Below are 25,014 nucleotides of genomic sequence, written 5' to 3' on the forward strand. Positions count from 1 at the left end.
CTCTGACTGAGAATATTGCATTTCTGATGGAGGCCTAGGAAGAAAAGCAATAACATATATACATGCATATAGATGTCACACCAGTGAAACTCATAAACACACAATAATCAACGTGATTAACACAAATAAAATCTAAATATAAAAAGAAAAGCAAGACACAAAAGTGTTTAATTATGAAAACTGCAAAGTAAGTTTCATAGCAGTGAGAGATGTGTGTCTACACACACACACACGCACACACACACACACACACACACACACACATATGCACAAACATGCACATTCTTTTAATGTAAACTATATATATATATATATATATATATATATATATATATATATATATATGTGTGTGTGTGTATATAGCTATACACACACACACACACGCACACACTCATATAAATAAATCGCACTTAAAAAGCTCTAATTAATTACTGAGCAGTGAGCACATTAGGAAGAAGCTGCTGGAAACAAGTTAAACAGGCTGCAAGAAACAGAGCAACTCAAGATCTGGCTACTGTCTGCTGAAGGAAAGGCGACCGAAAACTGTCAACATCAGTTCTGAGATTGCAGCAGCTTACATTTGCAGGTAAATATATTTATTCATTTATTTTATGTATGACTCTACATATGTATGTATATATGTATGTGAATATGTTAATCAGGTGGACAGGCTGGTCCATAAACCTTATGACTTCTCTCACACAACAAACATGACAAAGTTTTCCTAGGCTGTTATGCTGGTGTTCTCTGTAGTTGATGAGTTTGTACAAATAATTGGGCTACTGTCTATCTTGATTTTTAGTGTTGTAGGAGAAAGGTTACAGCTTATAAACACATTTCGTCTTCCCCACCTCCCCTGTCCTCATGCAAAGACCTTGCAAATTATCAGCAGGCTGTGGAATTGCCCATTTTAAACATAAAGGCAACTTTGCTTTTCCTTTGCTGTTTCAGTTTTGGTGGGCACTAGGACCCAGCTGCTACTTGACACAGGCAACCTCTCTTTACAAGTTTGCTGAGGGAGAGTGTCAGACTGAAGTCTATGTCTCCTCTCTTTCCGATTTACTTGCTTGTTTTGCTGGACGTATGGAGTTGTTCTGAAAGACACAAATGGATTGTAAGTGGGAACTGGCTACTTGTGACTACAAGGACATTGTTCCTCCATATTCTGTTTGCTTAATGAAATAGAGCATAGCAGAAGGCATAACATTAAAGGTAAATAAAGAAAATATTTTTCTCTAACTGGGCTGTTGTCACTAGCGTGGTTGATAGTTTGACAGTGCAGTCCCCTATAAAAGCTTTTGTCAAAGTTCAGAAGAGAAAACAAGTTAAAAATGAAGATAATGTTTTCTGTATGACCCTTTGCATTAGATGTATCTCTCTGTACCCTAAAAACAACTTTTAATACTTTTAGGTGAGTCAGTTTATGAACCTGACTTAATTCCTCCACAAGAAGGCATATACATTATACATCCATTTGCATTATTTATATTTAATGATCCTTTTATTGTGTCTTGGAAACATTTGCAGTTAGGTCTGAATGCATTGGGTGAATTAGTGAGTTCTCTGAACATTTATATTGCGAAAAAATGGAGAACTCAGTACAAAGCATTTTAAAATGGTTTTATGTCTGCTGACTTGTTTTGTGCAGTTTCACGTCTCCCACCCCCTGCTCTCTGTATCAGTGTAAGGAATGTGTCAAGGGGACCAAAGATGTTTTAAGACCAGCATTCAGGAAGGGGTTGGGACAGATGTTGGTCTGCAATAACCAGTCCTGTGGAGTTTTCACAGCACTTCTTAAACATATGTACACGTGTGCAAAGTATCTGCTCCTCCCATTGCTGGGGTTAATGGTATACAATGTTGCATAACAGGAAAAGTTGTTTCTGTGCTGGGCTCAACTGTTGTCATGAAAACAAAGATTAGAATTATTTTCGTTTTGAAAGAAACAAAGACAAAAACTATTTTTGTTAGCTGGAACTGCATGCTGGCCAGCTGAAATGCATACACTCCTATGTAGGTACAATTATTCCAGCATGTGTAGTTACTGCTTTTCTAACTTCACTTTACAGACTGTCACAGTTCGTTACTATGATGCAATGTACGGGGAACTTAAATTGTGACTGGCCCTGATAACGCCTGTTCTAAATATGGAAATGCCTCTAATAAAGGTCTGATAATCCCTGACACCACCCACTGTGCAGGTTATTGCCTTTCTTTCAAAAAAAGCGTTAGAAAAATGTGACTTTCCAAATGTTATTTTCTTATACTAAATTGTTTGAGTTCTTATTCAAAGTCTTTATAACGAAGACAAATGCTGTGCAGTTTGATAGGTACACTGTTGGAGTGTCATCACTGGTAAACATATGCCTTAAGAAAACAAACGAAATGGCAGGAGGAACCAACGGTGAAAAACATATGCCTTACTTAATTTGCACTGAGCTGTATTATTTATACATTTGCTTATTTATACAGTTGCTACATTGTTTCTGTTCTTTGTTGTCTCCACTGTGTTATTTTCTCAGGGTAGCTCAAAAGCTAGTTTCATGTAGGGGGTTGTTGAGCCAGCCCACATCCTAGCTGTTAGTCATTGCCTGAGGTGTATTTTCTCTGTTGTAATTCCAGTACAGACTTCATTTCTGTGAATTGGTGCAAAGCTGATAGATCTCCTGGCTGTGAGCAGAGTTGGAATCTATTCCAAACTGATAAGTACAGTTTTTGCAACTTAATTTGCAGTGTGCTGTATTTATACATTTGCTTATTATTTATATTGGTACTGTATTCCCACCCACCCTCCTTGTTGGCATCTTGTTCTTATACTTGGTGACTTTGCAGATGCCTGCCCCTACTGTAAAATTTTGTCTGGAACATTCTCCCCTGTCTAGTGTCATTAGCTCGTTTTACGTATTACTGAGTGTCGAGAGAACATTTGAGAACGCCAACCCACTTGGTTTATTACGCTTGAATTATCTTCTGCTCCTCCTTTCTCCCTTTCCACTTTACTAAAAAAGGAAAAAAAACTTTGCTAGAATCTCCCTGTGTTCTGACTGAGTGTGCATCTCAGCTGATAAGTATATTTTTGGCACTTTTTAACTGTTCAGAGTTGAATAAAACAATAATTTAATTAATTTCAGAATACATTTTGAATAAATTGCATTTATTTAAACCGTATTTGCTTTAATGCTGCTACACACTGAAGTGTGCTGGCTTGCACTGCACTTGAATTGTTTTTAGTTCTGTTTTAGCTGCTTTTCTGTACAAAAAAAAGCTATAAGCCTGTTTCCTAACTTTCCTGTAACTAGTGTAGTCCAGATACAGATTTGCTGTATCCAGGACTGTATGTAAGCTTCTGAGCCCCCCCCCCCCCAAGCCTTTCTCTGTTGAAGGGAAGCCTTCTAGCTTATCAGTAGGAGTGGTAAGCACTAGGTAGCCTATCTACCACAAGAGGAGTGGTTTCTGGCTCAGAAATTGTAATTTATTGGCCGTTTGGGCAGTTTTTCCATCTCTTTCAACTTCTGGTTTAAAATCCCCCTTGTTTGCACTTGTTTCTACCATTCCTGTAACTAGTCTAGTCCAGATACAGATTTGCTGCATCAAGGACTGTTTGTAAGCTTCTGAGCCCCCCAAGCCTTTCTGTGTTGGAGGGAAGCCTTCTAGCTTATCAGTGAGAGTGGTAAGCACTAGGTAACCTATCTACCACATAAGGAGTGGTTTCTGACCCAGAAATTGTAGTTATTGACTGTTAGGGCAATTTTTCCATCTCTATCAACTTCCTGATTTTAAAGCCCTCATTTGCACTTGTTTACCCCCCCCCCCCGCTTCCTGTAACTAGTCTAGTCCAGATACAGGTTTGCTGTATCCAGGACTGTTTGTAAGCTCCTGATCTCCCCAAGTCTTTCTGTGTTGGAGGGAACCTGCTAGCTTATCAGTGGGAGTGGTAAGCACTATGTAACCTATCTACCACATAAGCAGTGGTTTCTGATGCAGAAATTGTAGTTATTGACCGTTAGGGCAATTTTTCCATCTCTATCAACTTTCTGTTTTAAAAGCCCGTATTTGCACTTTTTTCTTTCCTGTAACTAGTTTATATACAGATTCTTAGTTTTAGCACTTGACTTTGCTTATTCATGCTCAGCACTTATTCAGAACTGGTTGTAAGCACTAAATAAGCTACAAATTACTACAGCACTCAAACTTCCTCATTACCTAGAGGAAAACAGTTTTGTACTTACTTTCCTCACATGCTTACAGAAAAACAGCTCTTGTACTCACTTTCCTCACTTTTCTAGAGGAAAATATTTTTTTATTCAGGCACGTCCAAGGGTCAGCTCCCAGTGTTCTCTCCTGTCTATTTGATGAATCTGGGCATCTTGGGGCAATGTAGCAATTGCCTCATGCACACAGACAACCCTCTCTTCCTACCTCCCAACACTACAGCCTGTGAGAGATGCACTTATCTAGCCAAACTGGGGGTAAAGCTCTCTACAACCAAGACTGAACTTGACAGTCAAGAGCAGAAGATAAACACTTGCACCACACCACACTTATCACATAGTCCCACTAAGTCTACACCACCAAAATCTACACATAGAAACACAAAACCATTTGTGGAGGCTCTCAGTAATAATCTGCTCAAGCAACATAGACCTCCAAAGCAGTAACACAAGCAATCTCCACCCAGCAACACAACCCAAATGACACATAGCCCACAGACTCAGTGTGCCACTCAACCACAGCCCATAAGGCAAAACAACGTACCCAACACACTAGTCATAGGTGACTCTATAGTCAGGCACACTGATGTCCCACACCAGGCTAAACAAGGAGAAGGTTACTATCAGCTGCCTGTCAGGTGCCAGGATCTGCCACATAACCCACACACTTAGGTCACTCCAAACAAGTACAAATATGACTCTGTCATTATCCATGTTGGTGTGAACGACTTAAGACATGCCTCCCTGGACTACATGAAAAGAAACATGGAAGAGCCCTCCGATCTTTTAGCCCAGGCAGGTATGACCATAGCCCTGAGTAGCATTCTGCCATCACCCAGAATGATACCGCAGTACAAGGACAAAATTATTGACTTCAACAATTGGCTAAGCTTCTGGTGTCATTCTAAGGGTATCCAGTATCTGTCTGCCTGGGGCAGCATGGTCGACAGACCATGATGCTTTGCCAGAGATGGTCTGCACTTGTCGCCCCTGGGATTCTGGATACTGGCTAATGCTCTTGCCGCCCCTACAGTGTCTTTTTTAGACAAGGTTCAAATGACAAATTCACCACCATAACAGAAACAGGCAAGCAAAAAATGAGGGTAATGCTACTCAATGCTAGAAGTCTAAATCTCAAAATGCACTCACTCGAGGCACACCTTAAAATGGAGAACATCGATATCTGTGCAGTGACTGAGACCTGGTTCAAGGCTCCAGAGAGCACCCCTGCACTACCAGGCTGTAACTCATACAACACATTTTGACCATATAACCTGGGCCAGAACACCAAAGGCGAAGGTGTGTCCATATTCATTATGGATATCCACACCTCTAGCTAGTTGCGTAACATAATGCATCCGAGGTTATCCAAGTGCAACTAACTCTGGGCAAAACTGCAATCCAAATTGTAGCTTGCTACAGATCCCTCACCATGCCCCAGGATTCCCACTCCTGTTTTCTTGATATACTGGAAAATATTAGGGTTCAACCAAACACCCATTGGGCGATTTCAACTACCCCACCATTAACTGGGAAAACTACTCATGTACCAACTCCTTTGCTCAGCACTTTCTGGAATTCATAAATTCCAATGCCCTGGATCAGCTTATCCACACCCCCACCAGGGGCAGCAATATCCTAGACCTAGTCATTACCAACATGAGTGACCGGTGTTCTACACCTGAAGTCAACTTCTCATTGGTCTGATACAACCATAAGCTAATCACCCTAAATATCCACATCCACCGCCCCATTAAGGAAACCATGGTAAAAATTTTCTCCAAAGCCAACTTCATGCTTCTTAAGACAGAAGTGGCGAACTTCATGACATCCATGCAGATGGACAATACAGCTACAACTCCTGAATCCTACACAAATGCACTCTATAAGCACTTACACAAGTGCATGGATCGTGCTATCCCAAACAGAACCAAGATGCTATCCTCCAAAAAAGGAAACCAATCTGGTAGTCCCCTGCCATAAACAAACTGTACAACAGAAGGAAAAAAAACTGTTGCAAAAGAGAGTAAAGTCCCATGAGTGGAGGAGCTCTCTAGTCAGCCTCAGTAAGAAGCTGAGATCCCTTATAAGATCCTCCAAAGCTAGTTATGAAAACAAAATCGCCACTGATTCTAAGGACAACCACAAAGCATTCTATAGCTATGTCAAGAATCTCAATGGCAACACCCAGATCTGCTCGGAGTTACAGCACAATGGTATGAAAATTACAGAACCAACTGATATTGCCAACATCCTAGCAGATAGGTTCAGTGCTATCTTTACCCCCTCTCACCCCAAAAGGGCCCATATCTATACAGGAAGAATGCAGAGTCCCTGTAATCACAACTACGCAGGTAAAAGCTGCACTCTCTAAAGCCAAAAACACAGCATCCATGGGACCGGACAACATCCCAGGCTGCGTTTTACATGAACTTCAGAATGAACTGGTTCCCGACCTAAGCACCATGTTCAGTCATAGCCTCACATCAGGCTTTGTGCCCACTGAATGGCGCACAGCAACAGTTATCCCACTCCACAAAGGGGGAGCCACCACTGATCCCAGGAACTATCACCCTGATGAGCCTGGTCTGCAAGGCCATGGAACGTATTATCATGGAACTCATAAACAAAGACATTGGTAACCTCCAAACTCTGGATCCCACCCAGTTCGGGTTTGTGAAAGGCAAATCATGCCTCCTGAACCTGATCAACTTCTTTGAGGCAGTCACCAAAGCCATAGACAAGGGTAAGGTGGTTCATACAGCCTATCTTGACCTCGCCAAGGCTTTCAACACCATCCCGCAATCTGGAATTATAGCTATACTCACTAAACTAGGTATAAATCCCTACGTCACAAGATGAGTTGCCAACTGGCTCACTGACAGAACCCACACTGTAAAAATTGCAGACTCCAAATCTGACTTCAAACCAGTGACAAGTGAAGTACCACAGGGTCCAGTCCTGGGACCTCTCCTGTTTGGTATCTGCTTCTCTGAAGTACAGGTTAACACAGAAGGCCTCTGGCTAACAAAGTTCACAGTTGACTGCAAACTGGGAGCCATAGTCAAGTTCCCAAATGATGTGGACATCCTACAGAAGGGCCTCACTGAGATAGATGCCTGGTGTCAGAGCCATGGCCTCAAGCTCAATGCCAAAAAGTTCATTGTCATCCCCTTTGGTAAAAACTCTGTACCCATGAACTACCACATAGGCAGCAGTCTACTTAACACCGAATGTGTGATGAGACCTTAGGACCCAGGTGGACAGTAGACTATCCTTTGATAATCACATCACCACAGTAGTCAGGACGTCCTTCTACGTGGCACACCTCATTACAAAAGGTTTCTCATCTAGGAAAAAAAGAGGTCATTGTTCCCCTCTACTCGTCACTCATTAGACCCATTATAGAGTACAACGCCCCTTTTGGAATGTACCTCACAAGACATCTGCAACAGCTGGAAAGGCCACAGAAGTACTTCACAAAGAGGATTACTGGCCTCAAACAGATGCCCTTCGCATACTCTGGAACAAGCTACCCATCTATGTCAAGCAAAGTTCCTCATTAGCACTCTTCAAGAAGAATCTTGATGAGTGGATGGGAAATAGGAAATACACCCCGGGGATCACTTCTGTGTCTCTGCTCAACAGTGGCACAGGAAAATAACTTTCTTGGATGGCGTAAGCCAGGGAACCTTGTTGGCTAGGCTTACTTAGGCCCTTGGGCCAATAGCCTAGTACCTACCTATGAACCTATGAACTGGTTGTGGGTTGCATCTTAAAGATTCCGAATTTCTCTGTGGTATTACAGTGTACATGTTTTCATGCATACTGTGAAAATGTATTTGAGCAATTTGACCATTGTCTGCATTGCTATATTTTCCAGATCTGTCTGTATTAAAATTTAAATAGATTATTCGGTGCAGCTGATGGGGTTTTTTTTGTTTGTTTGTTTTGTTTTTATTTTATTTTGATTTGTCTGCTTACCTTGTTTGCATTTATTCATAGAAACGTCCCCTATGAATGATTGAGATCCAAATGACCAAAACTGCTAACTGAAACTGAATTTGTTTGTGGTTATAGTTCAAACACCATTGTTAGACTGCAGTAATAGTATCACATGTTATAAATTTTAATCAGTTATCCTTCCATGCATTGCATTTTAATAAGCCCTTCATCACAAACATACACATACAAAGCTAACAAGAAAGACAGAATAAAAAACAGCATCTGTTGGTCAAAGGTCAAGTGAAGCAAAAAAAAAAAAATCTGAGGAGTGCCTTGTCATGGTACACACATACAGATTTAACAATTTAATGTTTCATTGTTCAAGTGTTTAAAACCTAAATACCACTAAATATTATTCAATAAAGTAATACAACTGTTTTGAAAACCTAAACATCATACTCATACTTCTCAACTCCAGATTTTCACAGAATGTCCAGATTTTTGCCTATTTGTAATCTGTTCCTCATAAAGTCTGTAGTTTTCTGGTAAATCACTGAGGATTGAAGTAACTAAATAATGACATACATTTCAGTTTCATATTTCATAGAATCATAGGAAGTTACTAGGCTAATGGCCCGAGGGCCTTTTCAAACCTAGCCAAGTTCTACCCTTATTTCCATGATCAGCACCTAGGTGGAACCCCCGGGGTGAATTTATGGTTGCCCATCCATTCGCTGTGTTTGGCATGAAGTGGGAGTCTGTTCCAAAGGTGTGGTAACCTCTGCAAGATAAATCTGTCCCTCCAGCAGGTTCTGTTAATGTCACATACCAGGTTAAAGTCTTGTGAGTAACCCGTGTACCATTTGACTTCCGGATATGCAGCTTTTCCAATAAAGCAGGGTCAGATATTGCCTTATATGCAAAGTAGAGATTGCCACTGAGTAGGCTGTATGAAACAGAATAAAGTGACAGTGATCTCAGATGATCCACAAAGGACAGATGCTGAAGACCTTGAATTTTCCTTGTGAGGAACCTTTGTGGTCTCCAGTTGCTGCAGGTACTTGGAGAGGTACATACCAAAAGGAGCATTGTACTCAATTATTGGCCTGATGAGGAAAGAGTACAAGGAGGTTATAACTTCTTTTTTCTGGAGGCAATGCCTTTACTTATGAGATGAACAATATAGAATGCCAGACCTCCCAACCATTCTGAATTACTCGGTTTTTACCAAGTTTTGGGGTCCAAATGAAGGGGTGCCACGATTCTTTTCTTTTTTAAAATTTCCACGCTGTCGGAGCTGACGTCATCGCGTGCGCAATGATGTCAGTGCCGTCAGGCTACCAGCCAGTCGGAATTGAGCTCAAGGAGCTTGCATCATTATTTCCGGCTGGCTGGTGGTTAAGTTAATGGCGGGAATTAACCGCGAAGCTGATACAGCAACATGGGGACGTGGATACAGCAAGCCCTTAAACGTATGGCAGCAGCATGGGAACAGAGGGCCAGGGAGGGATTCGGAGATGGGATTAATGGCGGCAGCCCTGAAATGGATGGCAGCAGCATGGGGAACAGAGCAGAGCCCTGAAACAGAACCAGGATTAATGAATGGCGGCAGTGGGATACAGCCGGGATTAATGGCGGCAGCAGAAGAGGCCGAGTACTACTCAGGGTAAGAGAGAGAGAGTGTGTGTGTGTGTGTGTGTGTGTGTGTGTGTGTGTGTGTGTGTGTGTGTGTAATATCTTCTGAGTTCAATCTGTGGAGGTTTCTTCACTGCAGTATGAAATGTCATAATTTTCATTTATAGATGTGGATTGTAAATCATTAATATTTTTATAGGGCGATATTTATAAGTTAATTTAACTGAAGCAAGTGGAGAATTGTGTTCATTTTTTTTCCTGTTGAGATAGAGCATCCTTAATAATTGCTAAAGAATGTGACTTGCAATTGTACAGATTTTTGCCTCATATTTTTGGTCTGTTTCTCATACAGTTGTGGTTTTATGGCAAATCATTGGCAAAACATTGAGGGTTGAAGTCAGAAAAATAATGACAGACATTTGGGTTTCAGACTTCATACCCTTCATAAAATTCATGCTAATGCAAAACTTGTTAGTCTGTCAATTTTCTAAGTTTGTAAGAGCAATATTTAAAAATGATTCCTATTTTTGGCACTTTATCACCCCATTATTCATGAATTTGTTCAGATTCCTTGTTCTAAGAAGTTGAGAGATATGCTAAACAACCTTTTCTGTATAAAATAAATAGTTGGCTAAACATTGAGGATATCATTTCTTTATTACCTAAAACAAGAAATTCATAGAACATACATGTTAACTGGCTTTATAGTTATTAAAAGATGGCTTGAATTATATGAAGATGCCATGAATCTCTAAAATATGTGTATTAGAATGTGCAGATTGACTGCTATTTGAACTAGATAATGTATGAAATAAATATATAACCTGTTTTTTATATATTAAAAATAGACTGCATGCATTACTTTCTGGGTGCAGATTGACTGCTTATTTGAACTAGAGAATGTATGAAATAAATATATAACCTGTTTTTTATATATTAAAAATAGACTGCATGCATTACTTTCTGGGTGCATTCCAATTATAAAGCATATGATCCTGTGGTTTTCTACATCTTACATAGTTCCTGTAATAGAAATGAGTTGTAATAAACCTCATCTCAAAAATATGGGCTACATACAAGTAACCTGAAACATATGGCCCTAAGGTTAAATGTAAGAGCACAAATGGCATTCAGATTTATAGTTATTTTATGTTGAAACAGTCTTTGCAATCAGCAATTTGACATTTTATGTACATTTATTGGTGTGTGTGTGAAATTCAGGCTCAAACCCTGTACCTTTAGTACAGGGTAAAAAGAGCCTACTATCCCTAGCCACCACCATTTTTTTTTTTTTTTTTTGCTAAGAGTTTAGAGCTATGATAAGAATATGACTGAGTTGAGAGCTATGATGAGAAGTAAGAACACTTTTTTTGTGCTAAGAGTTTAGAGCTATGATAAGAAGTGAGTACACAATTTGTATTCCCCTACTATTGTTTTTGTGCTAATAGTTCAGAGATATGGTGAGTGAGAAGTGAGAACTGAATTTGTATTCCCCCATTATTGGCTTTGTTGTTTGTCCATGTTTTTTGTGTTGAGGTTAAGAGCTATGTTGAGAAGTGAGAAATGAATTCACTAAATAAATGATGGCTATTAAGTTTCAGTCTTCCTATTTTTCAGGCAGCTGCTGATGTGGGATAGTGGTATGTTGTTCTGAATGTAGTGCATAGAGTCCTGGGTTCAAAACCTGCCAGTGAAATGCATGATGGTAGCACAACATTTTATTCTAGCAACTTTACAAAGTTATACAAGCAATGTTTAAAATGTGTCCCTGGTTTTTGACATTTTGTCCCCCCCCCAAAAAAAAATGAAATTGAAAGTAAGTGCGAAACACTGTTCAAGATGCCTATGGCTTACACTACTGTCATTCTATTTATAGTGTGGGTGTGGAAGCAGACTTTTATGATGGAAAAGTTCTGAATTGGGCAGTTTTGTCATTATTGGTTCATGTGTTTTGTTTCCTTGCCTACAGTACAGATTACTGGTAAAAAGTTCAAACAATAAATTTAAAATGCGCTCTAACATGTGTGTTGTATTATACAAGGAATATAATTTAAAGTCAGGAAGGTGTATAAAGAAAAGAACACATGTATGTTTCTTGTTTTGTGTGCAAGGGGCCAATGATTTGAAAACAGCCCAAAGGTAATCTTTATCCACCACTGTGCATTTTCTTTGGATGTGGTGTGGGTTTCAATGCTGTTTCAATGAATGTGAGTTTCAAGGGCAAAGTTTAATGTCAAGCCTATTTTCATTGTGAGACAGTATTGCTTTGTTTACCAGATGATGTATTTTAGTGTTTCTGCATTGTTGTACTGTAAAATGTAAAAATAAAATTCAAATCATTGTAGAAGTAAAGCAGTGTGCATACATTAGTGTTTATGGTAAATGGGGCAAAATAGCCAGGTAACAGGACACTGGAATGGCTGCAGGGGGATTCTTGTCTGGTGCCATGTTTTGGTTGTCTGTTAGATTTGCGTTCGAAAGTTGGTATCCCACAATTCCCTTGGAGTGGGTGGGGTTACATAATTATGTATGCAAATTAGATGTTAATCAGCGTACAGATTTGTACCTATTTTTCATGGGCCTTGTCCAGATTTTTGATATTTTCAGGTTGAGAGGTATGTAGAATGCCCTTCTTACCACTGTGGAGACATGGTGATCAAAGGTAAGGTTACTGTCAACCTGTGTCTAGGTCTCTCACCACTGAGTGCATACCTAGAGTGTTGCTATGGATGTGGTAGTTAGCATGAACATTGCTCTTACCATAAGGGATGATAATACAATTTTTTGCATTAAATTCAAGGCCATGGCTTTGGCATCAATCATTTGTTTAAGATCCTCTTGTAGGATGTTCACATAATTTGGAGATTCTATTATCCAACCAAGTTAGCAGTCATCAGCAAACTTTGTAAGCCACAGACATTTAGCTTTTGTTTGTATTTCAGAGAAATAGATTCCAAACAGTAGATGTCCCAGAACTGATCCATGTGAAACACCACTGGCTATAGGTCTGCTGTTGGAGATGAAGTCCCCTGTTTTGACTATATGTATTCTATCAGTGGGCCAGTTAGCAACCCATCTAATGATATAAGGGTTGATACCTAGCTGGGTAAGTTTGTCAATGACGCCTGAGTGAAGGATAGTGTCAAAAGCCTTGGCTAAGTCTAGGTAGGCTGTATGCACAGATTTCTCCTCATCCAATGCCTTGATAACAATCTCAAAGAAGTCCACCAGGTTTAACAGGTATGATATCCCTTTGAAAAAGGCAAATTGAGTAGAGATAAGTGTCTGGAGACTACCTATATCTTTGTTGATAATAGGTTCATAGTGATTCACTCCATGGCCTAGCAGATAAGGCTAATCAGGCTAATAGGTCTATAATTCCCAGGGTCAGTGGAAGCACCACTTTGTGCAAGGAAATAACTGTGGCCATTTTCCGTTCAGCTGGGATGAAGCCAGTCCTTAGACTATGATTGAGAAGAGTACCCAGTGGTGTTGCTAATTCTTGTTGTAGCCCAAGTAGCATGCAGCATGTAGCATGGGATGTTATTAGGTCCCATAGATGTTGTGTTTTTGGCCTTAGAGAGGGCATTAATGACCTGTGATTTAGAGATACAAGGTAGGGGACAGATGGTAGGGATGTCATGGGGTACATGTGGTGGAGAAAGGGAAGTGAAGTTTTTACAGAACCTGTCAGCCAACAGGTTAGTTATGTCCACAGGCTCAGTATGTGTGGTGTCATTAACTACTAGTTCAGCACAAATCTGGGCCTTTTCTTTTAGGTTATGGATGTGACTAAAGAATGCCTTATGGTTGTCCTTAGTTGAGGAAGCTAATATGAATTCATAGTTTGCTTTGGAGGACTTCATAAGAAGTCATATTTACTTGGTTAAGCTGAGGAAGGAGTGTTTCCAGTTTAAGGCTCACTCCCTCTTACTCTTAGACAGCAATTTATTCCTCTTATTGTAAAGCCTGTTATTGGCAGTTGTTCATCAGGTAGTTTGCTCTTCCTTGAGGAACTTGCTTTGGTCTTATCAAGTATGGCTGAGTCAATGCAGTTATACAGATGCTTGTATAAAGCATTAGTGTAGAACTCAGCATAGTTGCCAGTTCCATCTGAGGAGGGAGGTGCAGTGAAGCTATTTATATCTTCCCGTAAGAGGTTATAATCTGCTTTGGAGATGTTTTTTAGTTTAGTTCCTGCTGGGGGGGGGGTCTAGTGTGATAGTTACTTTTAATGAGACTGATTTGTGGTCACATCTCACGGGGGTGCTACAGTGGTCCCCCATATTTGTAAGTACCAGATCCAGGATGTTGGCACCCTTTGTGAGGGTGACAACTAGCTGGTTCAAGGCATTTAGTAAACAAAGTTGGAGAACCTTTTGGCAAGTGAGTTTGAGCATGAGTAATTTACCCAGTCAGTGGATGGATGGGTAGTTAAAGTTGCTCAAAACCATGGTGTTTGGATGTATCTTGATAGACTCAAGTAGATCTAAATAGGCAGAGTGGATGTCCTGATTCATGGAGGGGATTCTGCAGCTGGCAATGACTTGAATAGGAGTCCTACCAACAGTTAATTGCACCTGAAGTATCTCCAGGGAATCATACTGTTTAACCAATCTGGAGGTGTATTTATCTTTAGTGACTATTGATACATCACCTCCTTTAGTTTTCATGGCTTCAGTTTGTGGTCTGAGCATGTGGAAGGAGGTATAACCTGGTATGGGTGAGGTACTCTCCACAACCTTGAACCAAGTCTCCATGACTGCACAATTATCTGCTTCTTCCAGTAGCCAAAATCCCATGGGTGACAGATGAAGATCATCTCTGGCAAAACATTGAGGTTTGTCAGTCATGTCATCCCAGGCTGACTGAGTGGATCCCCTTAGAATGACACCAGAAACTAATCCAATTATTGAAGTTAATCATTTTCTGTTCGTATTGAGGCATCATCCTAGGTGAAGGTAAAATGCTGCTTAAGGCTAGGGACGTACCTGCCTGAGACACATAGTCTGAGAGCTCAGTCATGTCTTTCTTCATATAGTCCAGAGAGGTATGTCTCAAGTCATTCGCATCAGCATGGACTATGATAGAGTACCAGTTGTTGAGAGGCTTGAGTGCATGCATGATATGGTGGATCTTGGCACCTGACAGACAGCTGACCATGACCTTTTCCTTATCCAGCCTGGTGAGAGGGACATCTCTGTGTCTCACAATAGACTCACCTATGACTAAAATGTTTGTTTTTGTCTTTTGCCTGAGGGGCTTGACAGGTGAGACACTGGTGCATGAGCTATTATGTGTATTGTGTTCTGCAGAGGAAGTATTATGTGCTGCATGCTTGTTTGGGCTTGGGACATCTCTGGTGTTTAGGTATGTTTCTGGTGAGGACCTCCACATATGTAGGTATGTAGGTATGTGTGATGTGTGTTTGGGTGGAGTAGGAGGTGAGCTGACAACTCGATCAATGTCATATGTACTGACTGGTGTGTGAGAGAGCATAGGTTCAAGGTTCTTAATATAGTTGCATCTCTCACATGTTTTGTTTGTGTGAACTAGGAGTAGAGGATTGTCTGTGAACATAAGACAGTTGCTAAACTTCCTCAGGATGCTGATGTCGACCAAGCTGGCTGGAGAAACTGTGGGAAATTGTCCATCCATACTGTTAGGTATATTTATATAGTCAGGAAAAGAGGTCGCACTTTGGAATGGCTAGTGGGTGACAGGTGTGTTGGCACCTCTGAGGCTAGGCTTAATGTTCCACCTGACAGTAGAGCAGGTCCATGAAAAACCTCCCGAAGACCACAAGCAAAGTGCTGAGGGAAAATTTAAAAAGCAAAATATTTGCGTCTATAACCACCAACGATAACCACTATTATGCAGCAGTGCATGACAGTGCCCCAAACACAGACAAGCACAGATGTGGGGCTTAAATAAAACACGAAGTAACAAGAAATAACCCTTTTAACTCAAACTTGCCAATAAGGGCGATCTCTCTGAACTCTAGTCCAGTCACCCTGGATTAGATGGGACCAAGATAGCACTCTCCTCTCACAAGGGTGCAGAAGGGCCTTCACCAACAAAGATGGCTTGAATTTGATACTCAGAAGTTACAAAACAGACCCAGAAACAGCACACCTGGAACTGGCCTATGCTACAGCTGATCTAGTACAGAATACAGCAAAATGTGGCAAAACCAGTTCAGACAATTCAAACAGACAGTAGAATGCAAATACTAATTAAGAGTGCAATATAAAAGCAAAAGCAAGCATTTGTAGTTAGTTGGAAGCAGCACATGCCTCAGATCTTTCAGTATTTCAGTGAAGAGCAGGTTTTAGTACTCAGGTGATACCAAACAGTCTAGATTCAGCAAGTCTGAATCTGGCCTATGCTATAAAATGCAGAAGTACTAGAAATTCAAAGTGCATAAAACTGCAGTCACAACAGCAAATAAATAAATAAAAATAAAGCAGCAATTCAACAGCAATTCCCAGCATAGAAGGGTGTAGGCCACACTCTCCCACCACAAGAGTCTAGACCACAAACCCTCCTAATGTAAAACAACTGGTTTTGGTGCCCAAGTGCTTAAGTCAAAACTAAGACACTTCAGAATAATACAGAAAATGCATGCTAACACGGATCCTGTTATTCTAGCAACTTTCTAAGTTTGTAAGAGCAATATTTAAAATCTGTCCCTATTTTTGGGCCTTTGTCCCCCCATTGTTTTAGGCTTAGTCCAGATTTCTTTTGCTAGTAGGTTGAAAAGTATGATCATGCTATAAACTGATAAAGTAAACTAAATGAAATACAGTTTATAATATAGATTGTAAGCTAAAAATAGCTATATAACACGTGTGTTAAGAAAATGGAACAGACTAGCCTTAACGTACCTCCTTAAAAAGACTCTCCAAGTCTAGGGTCCTAAACCAGAGTGAAAGTGAATTCCACATGACTTCATACATAAGAACACTTACCTAATGTACCCAAACAAATCCTAGAAGCTTCTACCAACTCAGTCTGGATGAATGATTGGATCTAAGTGTAGGAACCAAGAACCTTTCAATACATGCAGGACCCCAGTCATACAAGGCATGATAAATCAGTAAAAATACTTTAAATTTGATTCTGTAAGAAATTTCAGAGCTTCCCCTATAAACATGTGATATCCAGTTGACCAAAGCTCCAGCTGCTTAATCGTGTGATTAACTTGCAACACAATTTCCCTAAACATCATGCCCCACAGAAGTATAATAATGTTATGGTGGGAAAGCAAGCAGACAACATCACTGATTCTTCCTTACTTAAATATACTAACTAGACGTTGTGGTAATTAAGAACCAATCTTAAAGAAGAAAGGCAGAATCTCCCCAAAGTATGATTATATGGTCATGTTATAGAATGCCTATTTCCAATACCCAGAAAATAGATGTATGTTGCGGAAAATATAATACTAGGAAAATCAGGGAAATGTATAGCACCTGACCAGTCAGACACTAACCACTTATATGGAATCAGGATAGGGATATACCACCTGAGCAGTCAAACATTAACTACTCATATGGAATCAGGTATAGGGATATTCCACCTGAGCAGTTAAACACTAACCACTTATATGGAATCAGGGATAGGGATATACCACCTGAGCAGTCAAACACTAACTACTCATATGGAATCAGGGATGGGGATATACCACATGAGCAGTCAAAAGCTCATATTGAATCAGAGATAGGGATATACCACCTAAGGAGTCAAACACCAACTACTCATATGGAATCAGGGATAGGGATATACCACCTAAGGAGTCAAACACTAACTACTCATATGGAATCAGGGATAGGGATATACCACCTGAGCAGTCAAAAATTAACTACTCATATGGAATCAGGTATAGGGATATTCCACCTGAGCAGTCAAACACTAACTACTCATATGGAATCAGGGATAGGGATATACCACCTGAGCAGTCAAACACTAACTACTCATATGGAATCAGGGATAGGGATATACCACCTGAGCAGTCAAACACTAACTACTCATATGGAATCAGGGATAGGGAAATATCACCTGAGCAGTCAAACACTAACTACTCGTATGGAATCAGGGATAGGGATATACCACCTGAGCAGTCAAACACTAACTACTCGTATGGAATCAGGGATAGGGATATACCACCTGAGCAGTCAAACACTAACTACTCGTATGGAATCAGAGATAGGGATATACCACCTGAGCAGTCAAACACTAACTACTCGTATGGAATCAGGGATAGGGATATACCACCTGAGCAGTCAAACACTAACTACTCATATGGAATCAGGGATAGGGATATACCACCTGAGAAGTCAAACACTAACTACTCATATGGAATCAGGGATAGGGATACACCACCTGAGCAGTCAAGCACTAACTACTCATATGGAATCAGGGATAGGGATACACCACCTGAGCAGTCAAGCACTAACTACTCATATGGAATCAGGGATAGGGATACACCACCTGAGCAGTCAAACACTAACTACTCATATGGAATCAGAGATAGGGGTATAGCAACTGAGCAGTCAAACACCAACTACTCATATGGAATCAGGGATAGGGATATACCACCTGAGCAGTCAAACACTAACTACTCATATGGAATCAGGGATAGGGATATACCACCTGAGCAGTCAAACATTAACTACTCATATGGAATCAGGTATAGGGATATTCCACCTGAGCAGTCAAACACTAACCACTTGTATGGAATCAGGGATAGGGATCTAGCACCTGATCAGTCAGACACTAACGTCTGCTACGGAATCAGGGATATGGATCTAGCACCTGACCAGTCAGACACTAACTACTTGTATGGAATAAGGCTAGGGATATAGCACCTGACCAGTCAGGCTGTAACCACTCATATGGAAAACATTGTCTTGTCCTGCAGAACACTAGCAGTAATCTAGCCACTGACTTCTCTATCTGTTGCAAGCATTCAAAACTCTGTTCGGTCAGTGCAAGGTAATGGGAGTTACAAAGCTGCAGGATGGAAGAAATAGGAGCATGCACAAACTTAGCAAGATCCTCTTCAGGAATGACATACTTAATTCAGGAGATGTTCCTAAAATTAAAACAATATGCCTTCACTATATGACAACAGCTGCCACTTGAGTTACTATATATTGTCAAGAAATACCCGAGGCTTCTCACTGGAAAGGCACATTCCATTATCTTCCCCCATAATTAGTAAGTTGTGTTTTTTGTCTGTTTGTTTTTTACATTTTATATTTTGGGTGAAAAGATTCAGAAAACCTACGGCTCATAACCTGGTATTTATGATCATGAATTCTCTTTCCAAGGACTGAATCCTTGCCTCACCTAATTGATATGGAGGTAGTCTGTGCTCTGGGCAATCATCCACTAGTTTTAATTCAGATGGAGAAAATAAAAAGCATGAATGAATATCAGTGATGTAACAGTGATAATTTGAATCTCATCTTTTAATAAGATCATCCAGGGGAAACAAATATACCATGAAGAAAACAGTAACCAGGATTGTTCAATGTTGCACTGCTCATGACAGAAGGCAGGAACCAGAAGGATGAACTCTCAGCACCACTGACTGGTTGTGTTCAGAGTAACAGGGAGGGGATCCAGAACCATGTCGCTTCAGTCAGAATGAGTATGGAAACAATTTTTCAAAATCCCATGATCAGCAGCATCAAATGCTGAGGAGAGATTGAGGAATATATCAATCTCAACTCACTAAGGCCTTGCCCACAATGAAACTCGCCTACCAAAAAGTCAGGGCCGTGGCTGTAATGTCGCTTATTGTTGTGCTGGGATGTTTAATTTAATTTGGAAACCAATATATATGATGTAGAGTCACGAACTTGACACAGCAGCAGGCTGGGGAGGGGCACTACTATCCTGAAAGCTATGCATTGTGAGGAAGTGAAGGTTGGCACATGTCTAGCTTTAAAGAGTATACTTAGTTTAATAGAAGAAGTACAGGTGATCATTTTAACAAGCAGCATGTTTCTCTATGAGCTACATTTCTTCACTTGACAAAGGCAGTTACTGCAGTAGAATTCTAGTCTTGGTCATTTTTCATGATCAGTCAAATCACAGACATCCTTAAGGTCATTTACAATACATAATCTTAATTATGCCTATTTCCAATACCCAGAATGTAGTCAAATTTGTGTCAGTGTATGTCTTTCGGACAACAGAAATCTAGGGTGTGAGCAGTTGCTTAGATGCACAGTATCTGGGAATAAAACTCTTTTGCTGAGTTAGTAATCCCAGGAGGGGGTCAGTAAAACCTCTATTCTTCTGAAGTCTCTCCAGTGATCAAGACACCCAAGTAAGGCCTGGTCACCTATTCACTACTTTGTGTAAATACATTTGCTGACAATTCCCAGCACTTTTGAAGCATTGGTAGCATTATACATCATATACACTACTGAACAGTATTAAACATATTTTTTTTGTTTACTGGATAATTTATTTATTTATTGATTGATTGATTGATTGACAAGCTTATTACAAAACATTTGTAATCTTCAAAAATAAAACAAAAACATCTGGAGTTTAAATAATTATTATAACAAATTAGACATAATATAAAAACATCCGTTAAGGAACAATACAAACTATATGACAATCATTTAATATTTAGAGACATTTTAGACAGTTTGTACAGACATTAAAGGTAAGTTAGTATAAGTTAGGTTAAGCAAGACAGATCATTGAAACCTATAAAAGAAAATCATGCCAATTTATTTTTTCTCTCTGCTAAAAACAATCATCATTAGTAGACAATACTTGCACCAAGCATGTTGAAACCTTAGGAAAATGTTAAAAGATATAATTGTGTATATAGTTATTAAGAAAAGCATGTTTTGTATATGTTTAGCTGTGACTTCTTTACACTGATGTCCTAGACTAGTTGTGTGGATTTCTTAGTAAAAAAAGATGTTTGTAGCTCCAGACTGAACATCAGTTACATCAGAGTTACCACCCCCTCCAAAAGCCATGGAACAGTGCATGACTAAGATGCAGCTCTCCTTTGAAACAGGAACTACACATCCATGTATGCCCTACAACACATAAAGATTTGTACTATGCAGAGAGGTCTGTTTGTTCCTGTGCAACTGTTAGATCAAAACAGCCTGTTCCATTGTGAGGCTATATCCTCTTACTTATCTCCTACAGTTTCTATAAGACTTCACCTTGGAAGTTTGCTGTGTCTGAGTAATGTCTGGCTGCTAGTTGTGTATCTTTTCAACAGTTTCTAAAATATTAATTAATTTATTGCTGAGCCTGTAGATGAATATGATACCTCCTGGAGTCTTTCGTATGCAACGTGGGTAGAACTCCTGTAGTCGCCTTTGACATTTTAGCATTATACAGACTCCTTGCTTAGACAGAACTTTCTTCATTCTGGTAAACCTATTGGTATTGCTGATACTGGGCATGAATCTTTCAATCATGTTGGACCCCTAAGGCCACAGAGGAATACTCTCCCTGTGTTGTATCCCAAGTTCTTGGCAAAAATGTTTAACCTGCACAGTGTTGAATGATAGTCCACTTTCTAACTTCACAGACTCGAGTATTACAGAAACACCCAAAAATGAATTAGCTGATGCAGATCTCACTGTTTGTACAACACTTTTTTAAGAAAATTCATCCAGTTCAACATGACTAAAGTATACTGAGAGCTCTTTAAGGGATAATAAAAAGCAGTGATTACATCTGGCAAAGAGCTTTTCACCAATGCTGATATCTGCAGGGTTAAAAATAATTACACTAGGAAAAGGATAAGACCGAAGAGGAAGTGAATAGATAAAATGAAGATAAAAAGGCAGGTAACTGTTTAGCAAATTATTCCCTAGAGCTGGGAAAGTTCGCTTCCATGAAGTAGGTGGAGCTGGGAAAGTTCGCTTCCATGAAGTAGGTGGAGCTGGGAAAGTTTGCTTCCATGAAGTAGGTGGAGCTGGGAAAGTTCGCCTCCATGAAGTAGGTGGAGCTGGAAAAGTTCACTTCCATGAAGTAGGTGGAGCTGGGAAAGTTTGCTTCCATGAAGTAGGTGGAGCTGGGAAAGTTTGCTTCCATGAAGTAGGTGGTGAAAACAAAACCCACAGAGGCATTTAACAGGCTATGAGACAGATGATGAAAAGGGTGAGGGGGGAGATATAGCTGGAAAGGGCAGATTAGAAGGGCTTATTGCCTTTTTGTGCAGTGAAGCAAATGTAATGCTGCTTGACTACAATCTGAGTTTATCCATTTGGTAGGAAAATAGCCAGTCTATATATACTATATGTTCATTATTTGACCTCACAGTATGGTTCATCGAACCTTACTTATGCGAACTGACTTCCGCAAAAGTGCATTTTGTCAAAAATGCACTTTCGCAGACAAATAAAAAAAGCTAAACGTAAAAAAAAAACAACACATTAAACACTAATATGCAGGGGGCAAGCCCCCCTGCACCCCCCATGTACACCCCCCCACTTTAATATTCTCACTCCAAGATCGCACTACAATGTGGAAAAGGGAATACTCCCTTATCCCCACAGTACTACAATCTCAACAAGAGTTTCCTTAGTTGTACATCAACAGCATACATTGATGTACAACTAAATGTACATGCTAATGGCACGTTTTTTTTTCTTGTTTTCTTTAGTAACAAAATGCACTTTCACTAAAGTAATTTCGATAAAGTATGGTTCGATGAACCGTACTGTCAACAACACAACAAGGACCCATATATATATATATATATATATATATATATATATATATATATATATATATGGATCTACTCCAGAATGTCGATAGTCCGGAATGTCGACTTTCATATGGCCGACAAATATGATTGACAGTCCAGAATGCCGACATCCTGAAATAGAACCACCACCCACCTGGAAACACAGTAAAATGTGTGGGGCTGTGCCCCCCACACCCCCTGCTACTTAATTATTCTCACTCCAAGATCGCACTACAGTGCAGGAAAGCGGAATCTCCCAGTCCCGCACTGTAGCGGGATCTCTGCTATCAGTTGTCAGCCTTTCAAACGTTCAAATATATGGTGTCAGCCATATGGGTTTCAAACATTTAAAAGTTCAAACAACTGAAGGGCAGGGACGTCGGGAGGCATACACACTGTACTGATTTCAGTACAACGTATTTAGAAGGGGGGTAGCATTTCAAAGTTTTCGCGCTTTAGCATTTTAAAGTTTTTGCGCTTTACTAGTGCACGACGATGACGTCAGCTCATCAGGGCAGCCAGTCGGAATGGAGCTCACCGCGCGTCAGTTCAAATGCGGTTTAGGATGCAAGCGTTATGTTGGTCGAAGCGGGAGGATTTCAAGGACTTAAAGCAGGAGGATTTGTTGGTCTCACGTCAAGGACTTTATTTAGAACGAAGGGGCTGGTGAGTAGTGTGTGTGTGTGTGTGTGTGTGTGTGTGTGTGTGTGTGTGTGTGTGTGTGTGTGTGTGTGTGTGGGTGTGTCTTGTGCAGTACTAAAGCCAAGTGTGTCTGAATAGCTTGGGTAGTTGCACTGTTAAGGAAAGGTAACATAAATGTGCAAAGTATATGAGCAGAGATGGACAACATTATTTTCTAACACAATGAAACTTTCCACCTTAAAAATGCATCCAAATGAAAACCAAAGCAGGCCTATACTTAAAGGACTGCAACCACTGCTTATCATCAAATCTAAGCAGCTTCAATGATAATCATAATTTTGCTTTCTTTAAGCAGGTTGTTGTCATGCAGCTGTAGCATGATAAAATCATTGTGGAATGCTGGCTTTACGTCTTGTTTTTACAAGAATCAAAGGGACTGATGTCCTTTATACTACGGTCGGTATTACTGGATTTAAGCACTGCTGTTTGGCTTGACTCACTCCAGAAAAGCACTGGAGCTCTCGAAGTAGGATTTATATTCCTTAAGTTGGTCTTTTACTTGCGTCTCTGCTGCCCAGTTGTACTCCAAACTTAGTTTAGCTTTCTTTTCACATGACAGCATTCAGTAGTTTTGCAGAACATTAACATCTTGAGGGCTTTTAACTTGTGAAACATTTACTGCTGATGCTGATTTCTGCATTTAGCAAACATGCATGTGACAAGTTCTAAGTCCATTAGTATCAAAAGCTTGTATCTACAAATTAGCTATGGACAATTTCCAAGCATACATGAATTCAAACTAGTCAGAACTTAGGCATTAAATACTATTTGCTCTGCTGGTATTAAATTTGGTACAGCACTTTTGCAGGAAACATTTCTGAACAGGAATAAGAAGAACTGCTTTCAGCCCAAGAGTCAGGGAAGTGAGTTTCTCAAAGGACAAATCTGACAAATCAGGATGCATCATTTTTTCCCTTACCCATTGCAGGTTTAGATAAACATTTGGTCATTTTTTTAGAAGATCAAAATGATAATTGCTGAAGTCCTGCCCTTATTCCTCTGCCTTTGGTTTAAGAGAGTAGTTTCCAGCTTTAATTCTTTTCAGAATGCCACTGGGGCCTTAGAATTTTCAAAAAGGTGGCTGGCTGCTTGCTCCCCTTTGTCCTGAAAAAAAAAAAAAGGAATAGCCTCCTAGCTGTTGCCTATAAGCCTGTTAACTCCCTAAACCACCCTATGGCCACTCTTGCTGTAATATCATTCAGAAACTTGGCCTATTTATCCCCAAAACACAAAATGAAATCTGCCCATCATTTTGAGACCCATCTCATGATTATATGTCTGGAGTACTAGCCATTTTTAAATGATTGATACAGCTGACACTATAGATTCTGTTCATTAAGTAGAAGCCCTAATGCTAATATCAGGCTTCAACAACCTTGTCACAAAGTAGTCTCTCACAAATGGTAGTACAGGGACATACTTTGTGTGTGTGTGTGTGTGTGTGTGTGTGTGTGTGTGTGTGTGTGTGTGTGTGTGTGTGTGTGTGTGTGTGTGTGTGTGTGTGTGTGTGAAAATGCCCCAGGTGGGATGGGTGGTGTGGTAGGGAATACCTCAGGCTTGAACCTTGTATGCAGGTGTTAAAGACCTGAATTCCCTACCCACCACCATTTGTAAAAAAATTGCAGATTTTTGCCTCATATTTGATCTGATCAATATCTGTATCATATCTGTGTTTTTTAAATATTGCAATGCTTGAAATTTGATGGTGCAGTGGTAGCAACGTAGCATTGATGTCTCACAGCTATAGGTTCTTGGGTTTGGTTCTTGGCTGGG

At 40.1% G+C, this 25,014-nt stretch overlaps 1 protein-coding gene across 5 annotated transcripts in view; it reads left to right on the forward strand.

Annotated features, from left to right (window-relative positions):
- Positions 1-461: 461 nt before the first annotated feature.
- The window catches only part of LOC122811105 (para-nitrobenzyl esterase-like), a 284,915-nt gene continuing 260,362 nt past the window's right edge, over positions 462-25,014 (forward strand). Inside the window, exon 1 of one of the 5 annotated variants that reach the window (XM_044082687.1) lies at positions 462-586. The gene's annotated coding sequence lies outside the window, so the exon portion shown is untranslated. Of the gene's footprint in view, positions 587-997; positions 1,213-25,014 lie in introns of those variants that run through there. The other 4 variants (XM_044082684.1, XM_044082685.1, XM_044082683.1 and 1 more) reach the window with 4 other exon arrangements.

Source organism: Protopterus annectens, chromosome 9.part0, assembly GCF_019279795.1.
Source record: "Protopterus annectens isolate FY-2018-M chromosome 9.part0, PAN1.0, whole genome shotgun sequence".
NCBI classification, from domain to species: domain Eukaryota; kingdom Metazoa; phylum Chordata; order Ceratodontiformes; family Protopteridae; genus Protopterus; species Protopterus annectens.